We start from the raw sequence: 27,214 nt of genomic DNA on the forward strand, positions 1-27,214 counted from the left end.
TTTCCCAGTTGACCCAAAGTCCCAACTGACTGAGGTGACTGAGCACCATGTCCCTGTGTTCGCACAACTGCTCTCTCGATTGGGCCAGAATCAGCCAGTCGTTGAGGTAGTTGAGAATGCGAACTCCACGCTCTCTTATGGGAGCAATGGCCGCCTCAGCGACCTTCGTAAAGACACGGGGCGACAGGGACAGCCCGAAGATTAGGACTCTGTACTGATATGCCCGCCCCTCAAACGCGAAAATGTTTTTCTGCGTTAGCATCTTGAACAGCAGCCTGTGCAGGGACTGATTCAAAAACCGCAGGTCCAAGATTGGCCGTAACCCACCGTAAAAGCCCACTGTGGAAGCCTGTCTTCATATCGGCTGGAGGGAATGGCTCTATTGCATCCTTCGCCAGTAGGACTGTTATCTCCACCCGTAAAACAGGAGTACAGGAGGCTGCCAGGTGAACTGAATCGCATAGCTTAGTCTGATAGTATGGATTAGCCAGCAAGACGGGCTTCCAGCGACCGAACAAGCGGGACTAACGGCACCAGTGGGGCAGCAAGGAGGAGGGCCAGTGGTGGAACACAAATTAAATGAGAACAAAGGATTTTCCCTCTGCCCTCCTCTGGGAAGCGGTGCGGTCACCATTCCTCGAAGAACTGTCCCCTCCATCTCGGGGTGGCCCACCTCAGGGTCGAAGAGAAGAGAGAGAGAGACTCTGAGATCTCTCTTTTTACAGTCTGGGGGTGGTGACACCCTCCTGAGGTAGACTTGACCAATGAGATTTTTGGGATTTCCAAGCAGGAAAGATTTGACGGCTCTTTGTTTCAAACATGAAACCAGAAGGGTCTGTGCCCATTTATATTCTAATTAATGCAACAAACACATATTGTCTCCTACGAGAACGTGACATACATGAAAGTGTAAGTCGTGAAGCGAGCATTAATTTAATAGAAGACAGAACATATATGAGGTTACATGAAATAGTTAGTTGTTCATAAGTTATAAATATAATATAAATTGTTCATTTATAGACGGGTTGTCTATAACTTGAGGCAAAAGCGTGTGTTTTACAGGCTTTGTGTCTTTTCCCTGTGGACTTTCCACGTGGCCAAATTCTTTTGAGGTCGTAAAACATCTTATCTGTCTTGTTTCCAGGGTAACCGAGGATCCTTCTCTGTTGTGTTAAGGGAGAGTCTGTTATTAAGCATAAGCATTTAAAACATATTAGTAAATGTAACCGGCGATTATGTGTCTGATTTCACCTCAGTTGCTACAATATATATATACACTCACCAAAAGGATTATTAGGAACACTATACTAATACTGTGTTTGACCCCCTTTCGCCTTCAGAACTGCCTTAATTCTATGTGGCATTGATTCAACAAGGTGCTGAAAGAATTCTTTAGAATGTTGGCCCATATTGATAGGAGAGCATCTTGCAGTTGATGGAGATTTGTGGGATGCACATCCAGGGCACGAAGGGTTGCTCTATTGGGTTGAGATCTGGTGACTGTGGGGGCCATTTTAGTCCAGTGAACTCATTGTCATGTCCAAGAAACCAATTTGAAATGATTGGAGCTTTGTGACGGTGCATTATCCTGCTGGAAGTAGCCATCAGAGGATGGGGACATGGTGCTCATAAAGGGATGGACATGGGCAGAAACAATGCTCAGGTAGGCCGTGGCATTTAAACCATGCCCAATTGGCACTAAGGGGCCTAAAGTGTGCCAAGAAAACATCCCCCACACCATTACACCACCACCACCAGCCTGCACAGTGGTAACAAGGCATGATGGATCCATGTTCTCATTCTGTTTACGCCAAATTCTGACTCTACCATCTGAATGTCTCAACAGAAATCCAGACTCATCAGACCAGGCAACATTTTTCCAGTCTTCAACTGTCCAATTTTGGTGAGCTTGTGCAAATTGTAGCCTCTTTTTCCTATTTGTAGTGGAGATGAGTGGTACCCGGTGGGGTCTTCTGCTGTTGTAGCCCATCCGCCTCAAGGTTGTGCGTGTTGTGGCTTCACAAATGCTTTGCTGCATTCCTCGGTTGTAACGAGTGGTTATTTCAGTCAAAGTTGCTCTTCTATCAGCTTGAATCAGTCGGCCCATTCTCCTCTGACCTCTAGCATCAACAAGGCATTTTCTCCCACAGGACTGCCGCATACTGGATGTTTTTCCCTTTTCACACCATTCTTTGTAAACCCTAGAAATGGTTGTGCGTGAAAATCCCAGTTACTGAGCAGATTGTGAAATACTCAGACCGGCCCGTCTGGCACCAACAACCATGCCAGGCTCAAAATTTCTTAAATCCCCTTTCTTTCCCATTCTGACATTCAGTGTGGAGTTCAGGAGATTGTCTTGACCATGACCACACCCCTAAATGCATTGAAGCAACTGCCATGTGATTAGTTGATTAGATTATTGCATTAATGAGAAATTGAACAGGTGTTCCTAATAATCCTTTAGGTGAGTGTATATATATACACTCAAAAAAATTAGTTGTTGAATTTACTTAAAAAAGCAGCGTCAAGTGGTTCCAAACAACTATATTGAGTAAATTTTACAAATAACATTTTAGTTATATGATCAAAAGAAATTCAAGTAAAGCTGACAATATATCTTTGAGTAAATACAAACCATTTGAATTTGTCACTGTTACATAATATTTATATGTCCAGTTTACTTAATAATGTTATGCTAAATTTATGAAAGTTTATTATGTGAACACATTTACTGAATAAATTTACCTTATTAAATTAACTATTTGCTCTACAAGTGTAAGTGGAAAACTATTAAATAACAACAAGCATATTTTTGGAAACAAAATGCAAAAATAACTTATTGGACAAGCTCATTTTAATTAAGGGCAGAAATTCCATCCAATAAATGTGTGTATGAGTGCCCACAGCCTAAACACAGGCACTCTTCTGCATGGTAACCACAAAATTACAGAAACTCCTCTAAATGTACAACATAACCATACCTGTCAAGTATCCCGTTTTGGCCGGGAAAGTCCCGTATTTTACCCTTCTTTCCCGCCGTCCTCCCGTATTAGTATTTTCCTGTAAATCTCCCGTATTTTAACCTGCGTTATTAAAAAACAATAATACCGGAGTAAAAAAACGAAAACATTTCCAATCTGAGCTCTGTAACTAGCCTCGCGATAACTCCCATCTGCAGTAGCCTACAGTATAGGTGTCAGTTGTCGCGAGGTTAGTGTGTGAGGTCAGATGACGAGTGACAACGCGGGAAAAAAAACAAAACAGAGACGGATGATGGACGTAACGATAGAGACGGATTAAGGCACTCCTGCCAACAACAACAACAAAAAAAAACCCTATTGTCAATACCGTGATCAATGGGACAGCGGATTTAATTATAAAATGTAAGTGACTTAATGTTAATTAATTGTTTATGGAAATGGCATATGAAATCAGTGTAATTTCCAGTAGTGATGGTATTCAAGAAAACAACACTCTTGTTAGTGTGATGTTGCTTAACTGTATCATATGTTATAAATATAATAACTTCACCATTTTAACCGTGTATGTTAACTGAGTTTCTTTGTATGAGTGGCGCTCATTTGTTTTCGATTTTCTCGTCGAGAGGCTGCGCGAGCCTCAACAGCACAACCTTGTCAGTTCGTTTTATATTATCCACTATCGATCGCCACTTACACTAACTGAATGCAGAATCATTATTGCACTTTGGTGATTCCCTAGTTATTTTTTGTTTTGACATTTTACTCAGGATACTTGTCCGTTGGGCAAGTAAAATTATTTTTCACTCAACAAGCGTTCATGTCGAGCCCTGCCCATAGCAATGCAAGTTCAGAAAGGGTATTTATGGTACGAAAGATTGTTACAGAGAATAGGATGACATTAGCCAACAGAACAGTTTGTGCTCTACTCTCATGTAAAATGAACCACTCTGGCCCAGCCCACAAATACACTCCTTCCAAAACAGTCTTAAAGAATGCAAAGTCTGCAACAAATTTGTACAATAACTCACTAAAAGAGTAAAGAAAAGTTATGTGAAATGAAAAGAAAAACTGTAAAAGAAAAGCAATATGAAATGAAAAGAATGTGTGGAATGAAAATAAAATGTAAAAAGTTTAATGAACAGAAAATATGCAAATAATCCTTTAAATAAATGCTCATCATATATACCCTTTTGTGTTTTCATTTGGGCTATAACACCTGTCTTAAAATGTAAGGGATACTGGAGCTTGGTTGGGGTGGTGGGACTGCTTGCGGTGGGCGCCGAAAAATGTCCCTTATTTTCAAATCCAAAACTTGACAGGTATGAACATAACTGAACATTAAACATTAACATAACAAACAAAAAACACATACAATAACACTTTAATCCCTAAATTTACTCTCCTAATGCAGTCCCTTGCAAAGCATGCTGGGAACTACAGATCCACTGCCCAGTTTGTTCGTTTCACTCAGCAATGTTAAGTTGACCGAACAAACAGTGTGCGAAATACGGGACATATTCACCAAGTATACAGAACTCAAAACATTTATTCACAAATATTAGGGATGCACCGATTGTTCGGCAACCGAAATTAAGAATAAGTGAAAAGACTGAAAACATTTTTACGAACAAAGAGGTTTTTGATGACGCGATCAAATATAGCAACTAGCGTGTGTGAGAGAGGCATGCATGCTTCTAAATGCAGCACATGTCGGAGGTGTGGAAGCATTAGGCCTTGTTTTTTCGACTTTTTTCTGACTTTCGACTGACTGCGCACACGCTTCGTCCGCTTAGCACTCTGCGATGACGACATTTTTGCCACGTGCACCCGATCGCGCTCGTGCGGACGTGTCGAGTATAAACAAGGCTTAAAGAAGGCTTTATAAAGTGTCGCAAAATGTGTGTATATGTATCTTAGTGTTTTGTCTGGGTTGTTTGGGTGTGTGCGAATGTGTCCAAGGACTACTGAATGTTTTGTCAAATTGTGCACGCATACCATAGCAGAAAAGTCAGTGTTATACAAGGAAAGTTAGAAAGTGAAGCTCAAGAAATAAGAAAATATTAACAGTTAGTCAGACTCCACTCACTGCTCAAACCGCCGGAGTTTTTATTCAGTGCTGAGTTATACAGGCTTGCAAAACCTCTCATGAACAAACAGACAAAATTTGATTATGATTTGATTATGCAGAGCTGCCAACTCTCACGCTTTCGCCGTGTGACACACGGTTTTGTCTGTTTTCACACGCACTCACGCCACACATCCAATTTCTCACGCAAAAAAAGCACACAAAAAAAAAGAGTCCGATCTTGGGCCGAGACTCGTTCGTCCTTTTCAAACTCCCTGACGGTATGAACTGAACCCTATGCGCTGCTGTCCATATATAAGTAGATGCCTAGCGAGTGTTTCTATGGGCCGCTTTCGAACTGTCAAAGCTGGTCGTGAACGCGCTTTGTGAACATTCGAATGTTGCCTGTGCGTCTGCAACTGTAGTTATACGCATGCTGCATGTATGAATATCTATATCTGCAATAGACTGAAGCAGAGGATTTTATAGGATTTAGTTTATCATTAATGGTAGATAATTCTGCATATGCTAAAATCTTAACATTATTTTAACATTGTTAATATTATATAATCAGAGAAGTAATTAATTGGAAATAAATCATAAAGCAATCAGCCATCAAAATAAATTATTTATAAAATTAGTAATAAATTAGCTTATATGTTTAATAAACATCAATATAGACTATTTATTCAAATCAAGTTTTAAGTAGGCCCTATGCCTAATCATTATAGGTATTATTTGAAAGCTTAAATTCTCAAAAATCATCCTGTTTTGTAAAAAACATCACATAACTGAATTTAAACAATTCTTAAGAACAGGGAAAATTATAAATTAGGAGTCAAAATGATAAATTATACTTTTATTTAAAATATGATTTTATATAATATTCTAGATACATTATTATTCTACATTATTTGAATGCACGTAGTTTATCAATCCAACAGTTAACAACCGTTTACAACACTGTGTGTATGTGTAAACTGTGTAAAAATAGGGGTTTTTCATTTGCATTCATCTGAATTCGGCAGCAGACTCCCTGAATGAAAAAGCAGAAATATGTTGGTTTCTCTTCTTTAACTACTCTTAAACTTTGTTTAATTTAAGCACTTTCTAAGACCAATGTTTGTTTTCACATAGTTGCCAGTCCTTGAATACTGTGTCTGAAATTCAAGAACCGTGAACCATGTGTTTTTGTGTAGATCCAAACATCCAAACATTATAATTGCTAAACTAGCACAATACATGAAGAACACGTTAGCTAATACCATTCTAATACCATTCTAATACCATTCTAATAAAAATATCAATCAACCTAATCAGCCTTAAACACTGGTCTATTAATAAGTCATTAGGCACAACAATAGTTTTCTGGTTGAATGTTTAGCTCAAGTCTAGAAGGCTCTACAATGATGCCGAACATGAATCAGAATAAGTTCAGGTATTGCACATCAGACCACCCCAAAATCCACTAGAATGCAGGAAATCACATCTATTTAATCCAAAATTTCCTGGGGGTGGACCTTCAGCTATGTCTGCTTCACAGAATGTAACCAATATTGTCCATCTCCAGTAGGCTGCCCATATCAACGGCTTTGGGCCTCCCCACAAACCACCAGAATGCAGGGTATTCATGGGTACAACATCACATTAATTCCAATTCTCTGATATCTGAGCCACCAACTTGTGTGGCTGCGTGTGCGGCATCATTTTGATATCCCCTGACAAAATCTCACTCCAAGGTTTTTTGAAAAGTTGGCAGGTATGGATTATGATACCTGTAGGCATAATAGGCCAAAGATAAGATAAGATGGCCAAATAAAAATATAACTTTGTTTTTAAGTTATATTGTGCTTTGTTTGTATAATATCTGCTTGAATGCAAAAAATGTTCAGTGTTAAATAAATGTTTTTAAATTGTAGTTTTGTAAAAAAAAAAAAAAAAAAATTGGATCGGTATTGTGACCCCCCCCGAATATTGATGTGTATTTCGTACACTGCGAACAAACACTTATTAAGTAAAGCTGACAATACTAATTTTTAGTAGAAACAACAAAAATGTAAGTTCATGTAGTTACATGAGTTTTTAAGTAATGTGAAGAAGGATTATTTGAGTGCAACTAACAACAGTGAAAGTTATTTTTTTTGAGTGTATATAATTTTCCTTTTCCTCTTTTTTCTCTCCCCCTTATTTGTAATTGTGTGTATATTTATTTGATTTGTCTCTTACTTGTATAAGCAGCTGTGTTGTTAATAAAAATTAAAAAAACTTCCCGTTTCAGAAGCCACTTTGAGCCAGTTAAATAAGGACAGTAGTCGCCTTGTCAGAACAGAACTACGAAAATGAAAGTATTCTGTGGTAAGAAACTGTTTTATAATAACAAACCTTGTGACTTCAGTAGTAAATATAGATCCTGTTTGCATCCTGTTTAAATGGACACATAATATTTTTGCACTAAATCCAAATAAGGATAATTACTATTCATACAACGTGTATTTGCACAATGGGTAAATTGTATGAGCACTGGTGGGCAGAGAGGGCAGAGTGAAAACAGCCTTTGACTATTTGCATTTAATATAAATAGGCACTGTCTTTTTCTAGGAGTATGAAAATATCATAAATGAAATGTCCCAACAAGTATTACATATAGTGTGAAAACCTGTTAAACAAGTAGGGTTGTTGATATTTGTATATTGATATGTTATGCAACAATTGATCATAGATAAGGAATAATGATACAGTACACATATATAGTTCTAGTTCACAACAACCCCAAGTTACAAAACGCATCCAACGGCATTGTGTCTGGTCAAAATTTGGTGTAAAGACGCCTCTATACTGCTCTGTACTGCTTATTGTCACATAAGCTTGAAGGAATCATACGAAGACAATACTTCAGAACAGACAAGAAGAGCAAAAACAAGAGTAAGTAAAAGAGGACCAAGAATTTTAGTATAAAATTCATTTTAATATTCAGATGTGATATTCAATGAATTATTAATAGCTGATTTTTACTTAAGTTTCTGCTCTTGACATGGCTGTAGTTTCTCACTACTGTGTGTAATATTGTAAAATGGTTGTTCTTTATTTATTTTTCATTGAATCATTTTCTTACAAAGACTTTTCTTTTGTATTTGGGTTGTTGACGTGACATGAAATATATATAATTCATATTGTCATCATTTAAAATGCAGTAAATGGTTAAACATTTCTTTGTCTTACATGGACCTGTTGATATAAAAACTATAATTTTTGTTACATTTTTAAGCCAAATCTCAAAATTGTCCTCTGGTGTGACGGTCTCTAAGCATGGTTCAATAAATTACAACTTTTATAAATTAAGAAAAGCATAAAAATGTTAATAAATAGCTCAAGCATAATTTTACAAGTGTCTATTTTAGTAAATGGCAGTCTTTTTTTGTTCATCTATATATTTCTAAAAGCATCTTGATACATTTTGTCACTGTAAACCATGTCCTCCTATATGACACCATATCCTGAAAAAGCATTTTAAATAATTAAATAAGATTTGTTCAACTGCTTTCTATTCTTTTTTTGGACCCACTTTATATTAAGTGGCCTTAACTACTATGTACTAACATTTTAATGAATCATTTGATACAATGCACTTATTGTGTACATACATGTCTTTACATTGTACTTACATTTTTAAATAAACCTGAATGTAATTACATCTGTAATTAATTTCTGTAGTTACATTTGTAATTACACTATTGACACTTCCCTAACACCAAACCCTACCCTTAAACTTACCCTTACCACCACACCTGTCCCTAACCCTACCCGTATCCCACCTCAATATCAGCAAAGGTGTTTTGCAACACAATTTGAACACAATAAGTACATTGTACTTATTTTTTTATGTAAGTACACAGTAGTTAAGGCCACCTAATATAAAGTGGGGCCCTTTTTTCAGTGTTCTTTAAAGGGTTAGTTCACCCAAAAATGAAAATTCTGTCATTAATTACTTACCCTCATGTCGTTCGACACCCGTAAGACCTCCGTTCATCTTCGGAACAGAAATGAAGATATTTTAGTTGAAATCTGATAGCTCTGAAAGGCCTCCATTGGCACAATGGCACTTTACACTCTCAAGACCCTTAAAAGGTACTAAAGACGTCGTTACAAAGTCCATCTCACTACAGTGGTTCTAAAATAACTTTATGAATTGGCGACAATAGTTTTTGTGCGCAAAAAAACCCTAAATAACGACTTATATAGTGATGACGATTTCAAAACACGGCATCATGAAGCTTCGAAGCGTTATGAATCAGTGAGCCGAATGATGATTCGGATTGCGTGGCAAACCGCCAAACTGCTGAAATTTGGCGATTCAAACTGCTGATTCGACTCGCTGATTCATAACGCTTCGAAGCTTCATGATGCCTTGTTTTGAAATCGTCATCACTATGTAAGTCCTTATTTAGGTTTTTTTTGCGCACAAAAACTATTCTCGTCGATTCATAAAGTTATTGTAGAGCCGCTGTAGTGAGATGGACTTTGTAACGACGTCTTTAGTACCTTTTAAGGGTCTTGAGAGTGTAACGTGCCATTGAGCCAATGGAGGCCTTTCAGAGCCATTGGATTTCAACTAAAATATCTTCATTTCTGTTCCGAAAATGAACGAGGTCTTACGTGTGTCGAACGACATGAGGGTAAGTAATTAATGACAGAATTTTCATTTTTGGGTGAACTAACCCTTTAATGCAATAATTAGAACATTTTTACTGTTATAAATGTGATTTTCTTTGTTTTTGAGACAGAAGGAATTGAGGGAGAGAAATGAGTGGGAGGGAGAGAACACAAGTAAAGAGAGATAGAGATAATATGAACAGTGGTTCACGCAGAAGGGAAGAGATCCTAAGAGATTAAAGCAAAGTAATTAAGGATCGAAATGATGCCTTTAACTCTTTCTTCTATGCCGCATTCAAAGTTAAATAAAAACACTTTAATGTAATACCCCTCACTTTCTTTAATGCAATAACTACAATTTCTGTCCTTTAGTGTGACATCTGGTGACACACATAAAAGAACCACAGTTCCCTTTCAGTCGGTCACTACGACGTACGTCGGTATTACCGACGAATTGGGATCACTTTAGAGAGCCCCTATCAGCTTCGAGATTTAGAGAACAGGCCAATGGGCCATTGGCGTGCGAGATTTGCATCTTGCGCTCCGCCCCGCACCACGGGTTTAAACAGGAAGCGAGAGCATCGCACTGACGTCATTCACTTCGGAGCCGAACGGCGTTGATGAAGCAAGCCTGCTTTTCTAAAAGAAAGCCTATCTGCAAGAGAGATGCTCCAGAGAACGAGAAGGACGCTCTGTTTTGGCGAAAAGTCACAATCAGCGTGACCACGTGCTCACCGCTGCATCAGCATAACAAACTGCTGTTCTCACAGCAACTGTCGGTCTGGTGAGGGCGTTTGTTTCAGTGAGCGCAAACACAGGACTGCACTTACCACCTGTGTGTTGCCGCGGTCTTCCCCTGGGTGCTTCAGCACTGTTTAAAGAGCGTTTCCTCACAAAAGAGCAACACTGGTGTGACACTGCGTCTTTTTCAAGACGTCATTCCACTCGTGCGTTTCTGGATGCGGTTGTTTCCTGTCCTGACGGCCACGATCCCTCTCGCATAAACATGTTGAGACTGTGTTCGTGGGTGATCCGTGTTCTCTCAGGGGAACGGGATCACGTCGACGCGCTGGTCATCTCGCCTTCCGCGTGAGGGTTTGAGTGTTTGAGTGTTCAGCGCGCCGTGTGCCGTCTAGCTGCCGAGTGACAGGGCTACGCATGGCGGCCACAAACACAGTCTCAACAGCCCGCTACGCATGTTGAGACTGTGTTTGTGGGTGGTCTATGCTCTCTCATGAGAGCATAGCCACGTCGGCGCGCTGTTCGTCTTGCCTTTTTCATAAGGGCTTGAGTGTTCAGCGCGCCGTGTGCCGTCTCACGGCCACGCCCACTGTCTCACATGTCTGCTGGTAGCTTACAGATGGGATTGCTGGTCCTAAAAAAAAAAAAAAATGGGACCTAGCGTTTCGTTTGGGGCTCTAGCAGAGGACAGATGTCAATCGCTGCATCGGAGAGAGGGCTGTTAAGTGTTGAAAATGAAGATAATGCTGAGATTCCCACTATAATAGTGGGCGCTCGTGCTGAATCCGATTCATACTCGACAGCCATGCTTTCCCGGGTGGCTGAGGCATAGTGCAACGCATAAATCGCCTTGCCTGCCCCTTGCCTTTCCCGGATGTGCGTTGGAAGGCTTTTGCATTATGGAACTATTGGTGCCAAAATATGGAACACCAATAGGGCCATAATCTGTATAAAGTTTTCCTCTCTCTCACTACCCTCATCGGTGGGGTGGCAGTGCCACTGGCAGGCCACCTCCGCCCTGCTTAGGGCATGAGGGTAGTTCTCAGCCGAGGTTGAGCTACGCACAGCCCTTGGCTAGACGATGTCCAGAAACACCATTGACCCGGATTTGGTTCGGGACTGTTCTTCCCCCGGAGGAGGGCCGGGTAAAAACCATTAGTAATTCTGTTCCGCCACTGGGGTTAAAAACAGCCAGTGGTACCCAAATATATATATATATATAAAAAAAAAAAAAAGAGAGAAGAACAGTTCCAATATCTCTGGGTCTCGGGAGTTCAGGAATGGCAGCGTGTGACGCTACAAGCCTCGCCGCCCTCATTCCCCTCCCCACAAGAGGGCGAGAATGGCAGTGTGTGACGCCACAAGCCTCGCCACTCTCATTCCCCTCTTCTCAGCGGTGTGTGGACGACAGTGCGCGATGCTATGCCTCGCCGCTCTTGTTCCCCGCTGAGGAAGGAGGTGAGGCAGACCGCGTGCAACGCCACAAAGCCTTGCCACGCTCAGCCCCTCCTTCATTTGGAGAGCGCGCTGGGCGGTGTACAACGCTCCCATGCCTTGTCAGCCTCTGGTGCCTCTCCAAATCACCAGCAGGGGGTGCCGGCTGTGGGAACGCACTCAAGCGGCCTTCCCACACTCGCGCACCCCCTCAGCGGATGCAGGTCGTGTGTCAGACCCAGACCCCTACACGGACCACTCCCATGTCGTCCTGGGGTCCCTGCATTCCGCCTCGCTGCCCTGCTGCGGGTACGTCTGTGGTACCGATGACCCCGCTTGTTCGGTCTCTGGGGGCCTGGCTAGCGCTCCCCAGCCCGTCTCGCTGGGTCATCTGTACCATCAGACTCGGCTTGCGATTCAGTTCGCCCGGCGTCTGCTCAAGTTCGGGGAAGTTCACTCCACGTCTATTGCATGGGTGGATGCCCCCGTGCTTCAGGCGGAGATCGCTGTCCTACTGGCGAAGGACGCGATAAAGCCGGTCCCTCCAGCCGATATGAAGTCCGGGTTCTACAGCCCGTACTTCATTGTACCCAAGAAAGGCGGCGGGTTACGGCCAATCTTGGACCTGCCTTACTTGAACCGTTCCCTCCACAGGATGCCGTTCAGAATGTTAACGCAGAAACGCATCTTCAGGTGCGTCCGTCCCCAGGATTGGTTTGCAGCGATCGACCTGAAGGACGCGTGCTTTCATGTCTCGATTCTCCCTCGACACAGACCGTTTCTACGCTTTGCTTTCGACGGACAGGCATGTCAGTACAAAGTCCTGCCCTTCGGGCTGTCCCTGTCGCCCCGTGACTTCACGAAAGTCGCGGAGGTGGCCATTGCTCCCATGAGAGAGCGTGGTGTTCGTCTTCTCAACTAACTCGACGACTGGCTGATTCTTGCCCAGTCGCGGGAACAGTTGTGCGAACACAGGAACATGGTGCTTTGGCACCTCAGCCGGTTGGGTCTTCGGGTCAACTGGGAGAAGAGCAAACTCTGTCCCGTACAGAGGATCTCTTTTCTCGGGATGGAGATCGACTCAGTCGCCATGACAGCGCCCCTCACCGAGGAGCGCGTCCAGTCGGTGTTGAGCTGCTTGAATACGTTCAAACGCAGTACAGCGGTTCCACTGAAATAGTTTCAGAGGCTCCTGGGGCATATGGCAGCAGCAGCCGCAGTAACGCCACTAGGGCTGCTACATATGAGACCGCTTCAACACTGGCTACACGACCGAGTCCCGAGATGGGCGTGGCACAGCGGGTCCCTCCGTGTCCAAGTGACGCAGAAATGCCGCCAAACCTTCAGCCCGTGGTCGGACCCTTCATTTCTACGGGCAGGAGTGCCTCTAGAACAAGTGTCCAGGCATTCTGTTGTCTCCACGGATGCCTCATCCACGGGCTGGGGTGCCACGTACAACGGGCTTGCAGTATCGGGTCTGTGGACGGGGCCCCAACTGCAATGGCATATCAATTGCCTGGAGTTGCTGGCGGTTCGTCTTGCTCTCAGCCACCTCAAAGGGTCGCTCAAAGACAAGCACGTTCTGGTCCGGACGGACAGCACTGCGGCCGTTGCGTACATCATCAAACAGGGTGGTCTACGCTCCCGCCGTATGTCCCAACTCACCCGCCATCTCCTTCTGTGGAGTCCGAAGCATCTGAGGTCCCTTCGTGCCATCCACATTCCGGGCCCGCTCAATCGTGCGACGAGCTGTCACGGTTGCCCGTGCTGCCCGGGGAGTGGAGACTCCACCCCCAGGTGGTCCAGCTGATTTGGAGTCGCTTGGGGCCGCACAGATCGATCTGTTTGCCGCCCCGACACGACCCACTGCCAGTGGTACTATTCCTTGCCCGGGGGAACCCTCGGCACGGATGCCCTGGCACACAGCTGGCCCCGGGGCCTACGCAAATATGCGTTCCCCCACAGTGAGCCTTCTTGCACAGACACGGTGCAAGGTCAGGGAGGACGAGGAGCAGCTCCTCTTGGTAGCTCCGTACTGGCCCAACAGGACTTGGTTCCCGGAAGTAGTGCTCCTCGCGACAGCACCTCCTTGGCCATTCCTCTGAGGAAGGACCTCCTGTGGCACCCGCGTCCGGACCTCTGGAAACTCCATGTCTGGTCCCTGGACGGGATGCGGAGGTTCTAGGTGACCTACCACAAGCGGTAGTTGACACCATCACTTCCGCCAGAGCCCCCTCTACGAGACATCTATATGCGTTGAAGTGGAACCTGTTTGTCGACTGGTGCTCTTCTCACCGAGAGATCTGTGCTCTCTTTTCTTCAAGACGGGTTGGAGCGAAAGCTGTCTCCCTCCACCCTCAAGGTGTATGTTGCCACTATAGCGCAATCATGACCTGGTTAATGGTTAATTCATTAGGCAAGCACGATCTGATCGTCAGGTTCCTGGGGGGGCGAGGAGATTAAATCCGCCTCGTCCTCCCTTTATCCCCTCTTGGAACTTGACTCTGGTGCTGACGCACTTCAGAGGGCGCCCTTTGAGCCTTTACAGTCAGCGGAGTTTAAGATCTTGTCTCTAAAGACAATACTCCTGATTGCATTGGCCTCAGTTAAGGCATTTTCGCCTGCTGGGCGACACCTAACACGTTCGCTAGGTTTTATAGCCTACGTGTAGAACCGGTGGCTTCTCGTGTGCTCGCTTCCCATAGTCAGCTTCACTGAAGTGCCCGTTCTAAGTGTCGGCTTGCTGCGCCATTCCCTTCCCCATGGAACGGATACGTGCGCTTATTTTCTCCAGTCGAGTTCCCCAGGATTGGCGAACCCTGTTGAGTCCTCCGCACCCCTCGGCAGTCGGATGTGGCGGAGCGTCCGACGCCAGGTCTGGCACTTGTATGCATCGGTGGAACTTGTGTCGGACTGGGGTCTGTATGTCGTGACCCCTACGGCGGTCCCATACGTGTATTCTCCACGGTACAGCTCCCTACGGCGAGCTCGTGTCTTTCCCTTGGCAGAGTTCCTCTGCCGTCTCAGTTCGGTGTCGTCCCCCGCCTGTATAGGCCGGGGCCACCTCTGGGACTTCTGTATGTTGTGCTGCCCACGGCCAGCCCATACGTGTTCTCTCCACATGGTAACTCCCTCCGGGCATGATGTGGCTCCCGCAGCGTCCTTCGGGCACGCTTTCCCAGCGTTATCCAATAAGTCTGCTGAGTGGGTCTTGCGGAACAGCAGTGTGACTCTCCCTGCGTGAATCTCCCCGCCCGCATCAGAACGGGGTCTGAGGGGCTCTCGCTGGGCGCTGGAAGTGGTAGTAACTGTGGCGTTTTCCATAGGGATCCCAATTCGTCGGTAATACCGACGTACGTCGTAGTGACCGACTGAAAGGGAACGTCTCGGTTACGTATGGTAACCCTCGTTCCCTGAAGGAGGGAACGGAGACGTACGTCCCGTCGCCACAGTTCCTTACCATCACTGCATGGCCGAGTCACTAGTTCGGCTCCTCAGTGAAAAACGTCAGTGCAATGCTCTCGCTTCCTGTTTATACCCGCGGCGCGGGGCGGAGCGCAAGATGCAAATCTCGCACGCCAATGGCCCATTGGCCTGTTCTCTAAATCTCGAAGCTGATAGGGGCTCTCTAAAGTGATCCCAATTCGTCGGTAATACCGACGTACGTCTCCGTTCCCTCCTTCAGGGAACGAGGGTTACCATACGTAACCGAGACGATTTGTTTTTATCTCAAAATATCTTAAAATAATAGTTGAGAATTGCTAGGGCATATATAATCATCACTCATCTTAAAATGGTATAATTTTCAGCAGTTTCGAAAGGATGACAGTGAAGTTTTTCTCATATTTATTGAAAATGCCCAACAAGTCCAAGTCATGGGGGAAAATAATGTTATTTATAATTATTAAATAAATGGCACTATATGAAAATAAGTGTCTAACAATGAAGATACATCTCTCATGGTATTTGTAAATTAAGTGTTTTTTTTAAGTGTTTTCTTAATTTTGTGTATAATATTACCAATTCTGATAAAAGGTCGGAACTTTCAGCATGAGTGAAAATGAGGAGTAAGTGCTTAAAAATACCATGATTGACATGAAAATATGAGACAATTGATGGGTGATGAACTGAAATGATGTTTAAGTCGTGTATTAGCTGTGTGTGTAGCAGAGGTGGGACAAAGTCATTGTTATGCAAGTCACAAGTAAGTCTCAAGTCTTTACCCTTGAGTCCCGAGTCAAGTCGAGTCAAAGATGAGGCAAGTCCCGAGTCGAGTCAAAAGTCAAAGCCAACAAGTCTCAAGTCGAGTCCAAAGTCCTACCATTTTAGTTTCGAGTCATTTCAAGTCCTCTTACCACAGAAATAAAATGTATACAAATCATGTATGTCTGTAAGATTTGTATTTATTTAAACCTCTTTTTATACAATGATATTAATCAAATACAGTAAAAAACTGAAAAAAATAATTTTCACAAAAAATGCTTGTATTTCAACAGCATATTGCACTAGAACAATGCACAGCAGCTTCAGTCCTGTATTGTATTGACCTCATATTGCAAAACAGTTTAACTTTCAAATAGACATGGGTCCTTTTAGCTTAAACTTAGGGCTAACTTAAACATGTCATCAATAAAATCCTCACTCCTCAAAATGATCACTTCTGAAAAACTGGACCAATGTGAAATATGAGAGAGAGAGAGAGAGAGAGAGAGAGAGAGAGAGAGAGAGAGAGAGAGAGAGAGAGAGAGAGAGAGAGAGAGAGAGAGAGAGCGCCCGCCAACTCTCCAAATATACAATACTCAAGTGTAGTCTAAACCTCAAACTGACTGTCAAAGTGTAAAATCGCTACAAATGTCATGTCAGATCAATGCAAGAACCAAATATAAGCAATTTTGATACACAGGAGTAAGACAAACACAGCACTAAACTATATCACAATATTGTTTCTGTTCAATTGACAGATGCTTTGCCAGTGCAATGACGCAAACTCCACATTAGTGATCTTTCAGGTTCTTCATAAAACTGGTGGGACAGATTAAACTATGGCGAATATACATAGCAGGATAATCAATTTAAAAAGGCTATTATTCACCTAGCTGTTGAAGTCTTCGATGCAGACAGTGTTTCAGTCTTTTGTTGGTAGGCTATAAATCAAGTGTAACCTTTACTAGACGATTCGTGCAGGCAACGCGCATGCTCTCTGCATGCATACAGGTGGTGCACATTTTTTTCACAGAGATACACTGAGAGCGGCACGGCCGTGTGAACATTTTTTCCCCCAGGTTTTCATGGGAAGTAGCAAGTCTTCTCGAGTCAAAAGGTGCAAGTCCAAGTGAAGTCACGAGTCATTGATGTTAAAGTCCAAGTCGAGTTGCAAGTCTTTGTACATTTTGTCAAGTCGAGTCTGAAGTCATCAAATTCATGACTCGAGTCCAGGTCACATGACTCGAGTCCACACCTCTGGTGTGTGGTGTTAAAGGGTTACTTCAGCGATTAGCATTAAGCTTTGTATCATTAGAAATCCAAAAGTATATTCAAATGACCGTGCTTCCCTCCCTGATGTCCCCCTGAGACAAAAGATTTTTTTTTAAATCTTCATTTTGCGTCATCGGAGGCTTTTTTGACCAGAGGCTAGAGACTACAGTCAGTAGAAGGAGCTCGTTCTACATGTTATCAACCCGCCCATAGGAGTGGGATCTCACTTACAGAAGGTAAATGAGCACGGCCGCTTGGGCATTGATAACGGAGCGGTGCGAAGCAAAGCGATTGTTCTCAATGAATTTCTATGAAAGTAGAGCTTCCATAGGCATTAAGTGAAAACACACCAGACTGGACACGCGCCGTGAATGAGTTTCGGTTTAGAATTAGCACCAATTCGGGGCAGGTTGCTTGAATTGTGGGTTCATGAAAGCACAACAACTAAACGGCACAATGACAAACTAACTTAAATAGGCACATTTCGCTTTGATCATCTTGCAATCTTCTGCGATCATCTGGTCTGTCAGCTCTTCGCTCTTTTGATGAATGATATCTAACTCTAGCTGTGTTTGTGCTGAGACTCTCGTTCGGCTCGTGCTGTATTGAGCCCACGTTCAGTTTTTAATTGCAGTGTCAGTTCTCTAACTGAACTAAATTATTTTATTACAATAAAAATCAAAACGACAGCGGGGTGATGCCGTGGTGGGCAAGAGCTGTAACTGGTAGGCGTGGCTTTGGGAGTGGCCTCGTAGGGCAGCGAAGCAAGTGCATTCTGGGAGTTGTTGTCTTTTGTCCATATGAGCCAAAAATAAATTTTCTGTCTTTTCTCAGTCTAGAAGGCACCAACTTCTAAAATAATTTCACATTTCTACTACATAAATGACCTAGTTTAAATACACATTCATCTTCTCAGCACTGAAGTGCTCCTTTAAAGAAGCGAAGCTACAACGCACACGTGTAACCAGGCCTATAATCACCCCACTCACGTGTTAAAACTTTATCTAGTGTCATTCCATCAGCCATTAACTTTAAAGGGGTCATGAACTGGCTTTTACATTTTTTTTATACTGTTGTCTGAGGTCAACTAATGACGTTCGTGTGGTTTTTACATTCAAAAACATCATAATGAATATGTAATAGGCTATTTTCCACCTTAGTTTTGAGGCTCTCTGAAGAAACGATCGGTTTTGATGGGCGTGCCGCACTGAAGACTTGGAAGTAAACGCCCACGGCTAGGATTGGATAAGATTTGGATATTATAATGAGCGTCAGCTCCTCTCAGTACATGTGGGAATTGTTTTGAAAGTGTCTGGAGAATCGCTCACAGGGCTTGCAAAATGTCTTTATCAAACAAACACAAAGATTCATCTCTCATCCACCCGCGATTGATTGGAATGTTATTTCTGTATTACTTGGCTGATCATCAGTTAATATAACCGCGAACCGTACACACACATACACACACATGCGCGCAAGAAAGTAATGTTATTTCACTATAGCCCGTCGGCAGGCCGGTGATAGCCCGTCTGAAAAGCACATAGCCCCGGGACGCTGGGCTTTGCGAGTGACCGCGTGCTAAGGTATGTAATCAATAGATATCAAACGATCTGTAACAACGTAATGCTAACACATATAAAAACATGTTTTATGCAAACTGCACCATGTGTGCGTGGGATCGACGACGCTGATAATAAACCCCTGTGAAATATCAGATACGTGAGTTTTGCTTACACTTGGCTACAACCATTCATGCCAGCTATCCGGTCTCTCTGTGTAAAGCGTTACAAACACATTATCAAGGCTTGAAATCGCTCCATATGCTCCCAAAATGTATTCTCTGCAACCTCAAAATTCACACCACACAAATCGACCGATGTTATAGTTAGATATGACAGCACTACGGCAGCACGGATCGCCACAGACGAGCAGCTGAATATCTCTTCAGCAAACTGCCGCGAATGAAAGTAAAAGTTACACTCTATACACCATCATCATCATTAAAGGTAAAGAAACTAAATGATCAATGCTTATGCCACTCTCTCTCTCTCCTATTGCGGTCCTTGATTTTGAAATTAACTGTTTATCAATAAAATGCAGCTCGTATTTGTTGATTTCGGCGATGTGAACTCCATTAAAAATGCATATAGCGTGAGAATTGAAAATCGGATTTGTATCCGTTTTGCGGAGACACATTTATGTGGCCAAGTGTAAATGGAATCGTTCTGATAAATCAGATAGATATCCGATCTGTAAAAACACATGAAGTGGACCAGCTTATAAATAGGCCCAGCAAGAAAACTCTTCAGGAAGATTGAAATATAGGAAGAAAAATATAAATATTGAATTGGGGAGGGGGGTTACATGAATGTATCTCTGAACAAAACTGACTGTCTTCAGAATAGTTTCTATGGCATTTTACAGCGGTACCCATACGCTTCTTTTCCATAAGCACCACCTACTGAGAGTGAATTAGCATTTTTATTCAGTCCATCTGTAAAGTCAGAGCATTCTGTATTTGCTCTAAGTCTTGAAATTATGCAATCTAATTTAAATAAAAAACAACTGCTCATGCTACATGTGTGTATCTTTGTTTGAATCGAGATTAAATGCAGTGGTTGCCTCACATTTCAAATGGCAAATTTTTTTAAGGCCAGTTTGGCCTGTTATAGAGCAAATAAACAACAAATAAATTTGTTTAAATTAAGAAAAAACAGATGGTTTTGGAAATAAATAAAAAAAACTCTGAATCGGCCATGAAAAATCTATAGGTAGATCTTGCCTTTCATCAAGGCTGAGGTCAGGGATATTTGGCTTGAAAAGTTGGTGACCACTGGTCTATGGTTTGAATTAGTGATGGGCAGACCGAGGCTTCGTGCCATATTGTTTTGAAGCTTCGAATCAATCCGACACTCGTCTCTACGGCGACACCTAATGGTCACTTGAATGTGTTGATCTGAAATAACCATGACAATGAAAAAAAATTATCGTTTTTAACATCTGTCTGACAGCTACAAGATCTTGGTTTTGTAACCTGTAGCCTCCTCATTGTGAATAACTATAGGTTTTTTTTTGGTCATGAAAAATTAGCATTAATAAAATAAATAAAGCCACAATGTGTGACATTTTTTACATAACATTTTTATTCAAAAATATTATTTGCTCTGTTGTTGAAGGACTTAGCCGGACTTAGGACGACTCCAGCCTTTAAAAAAATCCTCTCACAAGGGACACTTGTTGCTGGCATGCACAACATTTTTTTTTAGCAAGTAACTTACATACAAATGAGGGAAAATCACTGCTATTACAAAATCTCTCTCCTCTCAAAAAACCCACGAGGTTGAAGATGGATTAACTTCACTTTTAAACTGTGGGGAATGAGGTTCATACAGATGTGTGACTGTGTGGTTTGTTCCCGCACCAGTCACGTGACATGGGTGTTTCGAATCACAGTTCGAAGCAGTGTTTCGAAACATCTGCACTTCGGGATCTCAACAAAGCGCCGAAACATCAGTTTTGCGTCAGCCATCCCTAGTTTGGACTGCTTGCCTGTGTATGACCTTTTGCCTGTTTTTGACTACGATTGTGGATTACCCTTCAATAAAGCTGCATTTGGATTCTCAACCTTCGTGTCTCGGAGCAGTACACTACTGTTTGCACTTTGAGGCATTATTTTGATAGCCTGGCTCCTATGTACTTCCGCTCAATTTTCATTTTCCTTCAGTTCTCCGTCTGAGATTGCGGAATATTCTCTGGTTTTCTCCGGTCAAATTTTAACTGGTCCAATCAGCGAACAGAGGGAGTGGCTGAGAATGATAACGTTGATGTTGTGCGCTAGTTTGAGATGTAGTTCAGTAATGGTGGCGGAGAAAGATGCTAGCGAAACCATTCTTTCCGTCGTAGCACCGCTGCCGAATATCCAGAAGTTAAAGCCGGAGGAAGAACAATCTTTGCTGAGTTTTGTTGGTGGCCATGATGTTGTGGCCCTCCTCCCCACAGGGTTCGGGAAAAGTTTGATTTTCCAGCTTGCTCCATTAGTGGTTATACGTCACGACCAAACATTAGCGATTGGTTATGGCAGATCCAGAGATCCAATAGTTTTAAACTTCAACAAAGTACCCGCCTTCAAGGAAGTTAACGCTTGTCAATGGAGAGTGGCGACAGTCACTGTACGACATTCTGATAGGACCAGGCTATTATTTTGATACTGGTTTAAGAAAACTAACGCTAGTAGAGTAAAAAGGGCGTTCAGTATGTAATGAGTGCGTTCTAGTGTACACACTATGGAGAGTGTTCCCGATCTAATCTGCCTTTTTCATATTTCATACAGAAATACATTTGTTGCACCAACACCCGTTCTTAAAAAGGGTAACATGTAAATGTAATGTCTGTTCTTTACTTGTTGGATATGCAATAATTAAGATATTTTCTTGTTCATTGAAGGGGACCTGTCCATCTTTAAACACCTCAAGGGAAGCAGTCAAACATCATCAATCAAGCTGATTGTGTGAACCCAGAAGATGTCTTTAATGCAAGATTTTTCAAACACATTTAAAACTGGACTGGCCAAAAAGGCTGTTTTCACCTCTCTTCCAATGAGTCTTTTGTTAGTTCCATTGGAGGGGCTGTTTGATGGCCATTTTTCATGCCCATGCAAAGCTGAGCTGAATATAAAAATATCAAACTATATGTTTGCTGCACCTTTTCTTTTCTCTTTTGCTTTAATGTTTTTATTTTTACAGCCAATTAAACCCTTACCTCAAGATCAATGTTGCAATTACTTTGCAAATCTTTTCAAAAAGTTGTTACTTTGCCTGATTCCACCTTTTGTGTGGATCATTCTTCTGCTCCTTGATGGTGATTATATTGCCTGTCGGAACACAGACTGGAATGGCGTGTATGTTTCTGAGGATGAGCATCATGTGAAATGGTGTAAACCCAATGAATCGATCCCAGGAACAAATGAGACCAAACTACGAGATCTGACTTTGAGCTTTGTTGCCGGTTCACAGGTATGGCTTATGGATTTTTTTTAATTCAGAAATGTTGTAGGTTATGTTAAAAATCATAAGAAAAAGACATTTTCAAAAAGATAAATAAGTAAATTATTATTATTATTTATTTTATTTTTATTTTTTGTTCAGGGGGGGGGGGCGGCGGTGTCTAATGCTATTTCATGCATTCTGAGTTTTTTTACACTGCTTAAGGGATTCCCATGCTAAACATGGCCAAAGTTTAAAAAAATAAGTTGGTTGTCTGATGGAGTATTTCTGTACCAAAAATACTCCTTCCGGTTTCTCACAACTAAATGATTTGAGCTAAATTAATTATTTCATATTACACCTAGGGGACGAGTCTGACGTGCAAAACTGTTCCTTGCTACTGCTAAGTCAAATACAATAGTCCATAAACCAAATCATGTCCTCATAAACGATGAGTAAACTCACACAAATGTTGTAATACTCTCACATGACATGGTGTTCTAAAAAAACATTTTTCCCCATTCCCCATAACACAAGCCATTAGGCAAATATATACAGTTACAGTACACACCACATGAAGACGTCCAGCTGTAGTCGTTGTTGCTGCTGCTCCCGTTCAATTTCAGCCTCTGGATCTGATTCTGGATCAAATATGTATGGCTGAATCTGATTGATAGCCATCGTGTATTTAGGATAACGTTTTTCCATGTTTAAAGGTCCCATGGCATGGCATTTTTCTATTATTTTATAGTGTTTTCTGAGGTGTACTTATATTATTAGTATGATTTTTACATCATGAAATGTCATCATTTAGAAATAAAAGGCATTTTTTCTATACTGCTGTTTGCCCTGTGGCTGAATGCCCTGCTTCAAGAGGCGTGTCTGCTGTGAGACTTCAGTAAAAACGCCCACTGTTGTGATTGGCTGACATCTTTGCATTTTAAATGAGCGGAGGGGGCGTGGTTTAACGAGGCACGAGCAGGCACGAGTCTGCCAGAGAGACGGATGGACCTGTGTTCACTTCTCATCAGTTCTCTCAGCATGTCTCAGTTCAGGGTGAACTGTTGTAGTTACTAGCATATACTTCAGGTTATTAGTTTATTTCTAGTCGGAGGGGCTGTCACTCATGTCAGAAAGTTAGTAACTTTAGTAAATTATGGATCAGCGCTGACTCGAGACGCGAAACGTTTAGAACGATTCAGTCCGATTTGGTGAACTGGTTCGGTTCACTAAAAAGAACCGATTCAAAAGAATGATTCGTTCGCGAACCGGACATCACGGAGACGAAGCGATTGCTAACAAAGTTATTTATAGTAACTACTGAGTTATGAGAGCACTGTCAGTCAGCGCGAGTTTATTGTGTTTGTATCTGAGAGTTCTGAATAAACACGAGTCCCAGTCACACCGAGTCCTCTTCATCATTATTCTACCAACTTTGTAACACATGCAATGTACCATTACAGCGAGATGAACGAGTTAGTAAGTGTTGAGTATAGCATTATTTCTAGATATGTTCCAATCATATGAATAGCGTCATTGACGCGCATTGAGTAACGTTACACAGCGCAAACAAAGACACAACAGCAGTAATCGAATGTAATCCAGTTTATTGTGGGGAAAGCTGGCTAGCCTAGCCGGATACCCTCACGCTTACCCTCCTTCTGCTTAATCTAACGCCGCGTTTGGTGCCTCCGCTGTGGGCCAGATGCAGTACTGGGGGTCGGGGATGTTGGAGGCCGAGCTTTGGCGTGTGTGAAGTTTATCTCTAAAGATGTGACTGCTGATGTTAAACAGAAAAGACTGTATGCACATTTTAGAACAGATAGACGCGACAAGGACGTACAAAAACACTGACTCACAAGATAGAAAACACGAAAACACTGTTCTGTCGGGAGAGAGAGAGAAGCCGCTGCGTGTCCACAAATAATAAATAATAAGCTACACATAAGAAATCAATGATCACAGATCAGAAGGAACTGAAGAAAGACTTCTGTTTTCATTTGTACATCCAAACACTGAGAAACTGCCAGCGTTCACTCGTTCACAAATAACGTTAATGATCTCTCGCGCTTGCATGGGCGTGCCAGATTCTCTGGGCGGAGGAAAGGGAGGAAACCGTTCCTGCTTGGACGTCAAACCAGGAGACTTCAGGATTGGCTCGTCTGGCCTGTCATTTTCTCAAAGGCAGAGAAAGACAGCCAGAACTCGGGTTTACACCGATCAACATTTCTATCCACTTGGGGACAATATTCAGGCTAGGGGAACTCATATTAATGTTGAAATACCTCATAAAATGAAAATTTCATGCCATGGGACCTTTAAGGATGTCACAGCTTTCAGACGCTCTCAACGCAATAGCTGCGCGCCCTCGTCATTCGCCGCTCGGTTTTATTCAGAAAGACTTGGTACAGCGGATCTGTCTTTTATAAATATAATAAAACTAAAGATTCTTGGGAGATATGAAGGATGCAATACATGTGCCTTTCTTGTACAATGGAATGATCTTTGCTATTTTCATGTCAGATGGGACTATACTCCTTTCTAGAGAAGGATTCACAATAAATGCAATAATTGGAGCATATCTGCAGCATCTTTTAAAAATCTCGCTGGAATACCATCTAGCCCAGTTTACATGGACACCTGAAGTTCTTCTAACATCTTAATCATTTAGTCTACTGTAACCATAGACAAAGGGAGTTTATCCACTAAACTCTTTGCAATTGTTGAAAAGAAAATATTACGTTTATTAGCAACTTTACTTTTATCAAATTCAATCTTACCATCAACACCTAATTTTGATTCTTTAACCTTCAATTTACCAATCGATTGAAACCTATTTAGCACTTTCCACAAAGATTTTGGGTCTTCCTTATTAATCTGAATTTGTTATTTTATAAAATTGCTTTAAGCCACCTTTATAGTAATAAAGGTAATTACTAAATTTATAAAATTCTTAAATTCTAAGCCATTATTCTGGTTTTATCATCTCAATTATTTACAATAATGCATGGACCTAACTTGACATAATGATTTTATCATGATTAATATCGCATCTAACTTTACATAATATACATGTATACATCACACACACACACACACACACACACACACACACACACACACACACACACACACACACACACACACACACACACACACACACACACACACACACACACACGAAAAATGTGTACCAGTGAATAACTATGAATATGAAATCACCCTCTATCAAGACATTTAACTCTACACTGCTTCACTGGTTATAATATCCCTGTAAAAAGTGGCCACTTTGGATAAAAGTATCTTCTGAATGTCAGTCGACTATAAAATTGTTGTTGTCTTCATTTACTGACTGTTGTTTTTATTTCCCCAGGAAAATGGTTTTATTGTCCTCATACTTTTAAGCTGTCTTTTGATAGTCACTGCATTCATCAATGGCTGCTGCAGTGAAAATTGAAGGGACTGAGGAACAAGTAAACTTCTTCCAAAGAACAAGACACCACTCAAAGTTTCAAAATTATAACCTTCAATGTACATGCATTTAGGCTCACATGATTGTTCATTCTTTTTCTTGCATATTTTCTTGCATCACTATTTTCTAAGTAATCTTTTTAGTGCATTTTGAACATTTAAGATGATAAAGCAGGGGTATATACATATATAGGCTGATTTGGATGTGCACAAATACAGTATCTTTACAATGTACCCAAATATTAATATCAAAGTTTTGTGATCTTGTCCATGTCTTAATCATTGAGATTTGTACTTGATAAATTGTAAAAAATAAATAAATCTGGTTTACTTGTAGTGTCTTGATATAACTACAGTATGTGTTAAATTAAAATGGCTCTCCCTGCTGCATTAAATTAAATGTATAATTAAATGTGTGTTTTTTAATAAATAATTAAACACACACACACACAAATAATAATAATAATAATAATAATTATAATTATAATTATAAAACCTACCTATAACTAACAACCTGTCAGGGTTGTTGTAGGGAAAGGAGCGAGGACTCATATGCAGGGGAATGGGCTTTTTAATGATAATAATAAAATAAAACAAGACAAAACAAAAACTACCCCGAGGGGGAAAAACAGACTTGACTTGACTTGACTTGACTTGACTTGACTTGACTTGACTTGACTTGACTTGACTTGACTTGACTTGACTTGAAGGGAGCAGGGAAACATGAGGTAAATACGACGACGATTCCGCACTGGACTGCAAACACAAGGAGATTAAATAGGGAACAAACAAAAGAGGGTAACGAGGGAAGACAGGTGGGGCAAATGAACCAATAATCAGGAAACAAGGTGGGCGGGGTTAGACAATGGACACGAGCACATGGCACAAAGAAACACTTGACAAGACATGTGCTCACACCAAACATGACATGAACATGCAGCTAATGAAAACTCATCAGCTGCATGTTCACACAAAACTTGACAACATAAAAGCACGCAGCCAGTGAAGAACACCAACCACGTGCTACACAACATAAGACAAAACATGAAAGCACACGGCCGATGTAAATATGAACCGTGTGCTACACAGAACACAGACAGAAGAGCACACGCTCACATGACAAGACAGAGCGCACGAGAACGAACGAATGCTCATTCCGTGCGCTTGAGACAAAACAAACACGCGGAGCATGAATGTCCGAATCCCAACACAAAACTGAAACCCAAACTAGACCGAAGTGCTGGGATCCGAACACCATGCCCCGCACAAAACACAAGGACAGAAGAGCACGCAGCTCAAGCATGCTCAAAGCTGCACGCTCACACAAGACAAGACAAACAATACAGGAGTGTCAGGGCTCTGTCACAAAACCATCAATAAACTAGACAGAAGTGACAGAACCCTGACACAACCCA

At 42.0% G+C, this 27,214-nt stretch overlaps 1 long non-coding RNA gene across 1 annotated transcript; it reads left to right on the plus strand.

The window, feature by feature from the left end:
- Window positions 1–7,818: 7,818 nt before the first annotated feature.
- On the plus strand, window positions 7,819–26,208 carry LOC307136898. Its single transcript, XR_013817853.1, has 3 exons — window positions 7,819–7,968; window positions 21,790–22,358; window positions 25,702–26,208. It is a non-coding gene; the product is annotated as an uncharacterized lncRNA (long non-coding RNA).
- Window positions 26,209–27,214: the final 1,006 nt, after the last annotated feature.

The sequence above is a fragment of the Gobio gobio genome (assembly GCF_949357685.1).
Source record: "Gobio gobio genome assembly, chromosome: 14".
Classification (NCBI taxonomy): Eukaryota; Metazoa; Chordata; class Actinopteri; order Cypriniformes; family Gobionidae; genus Gobio; species Gobio gobio.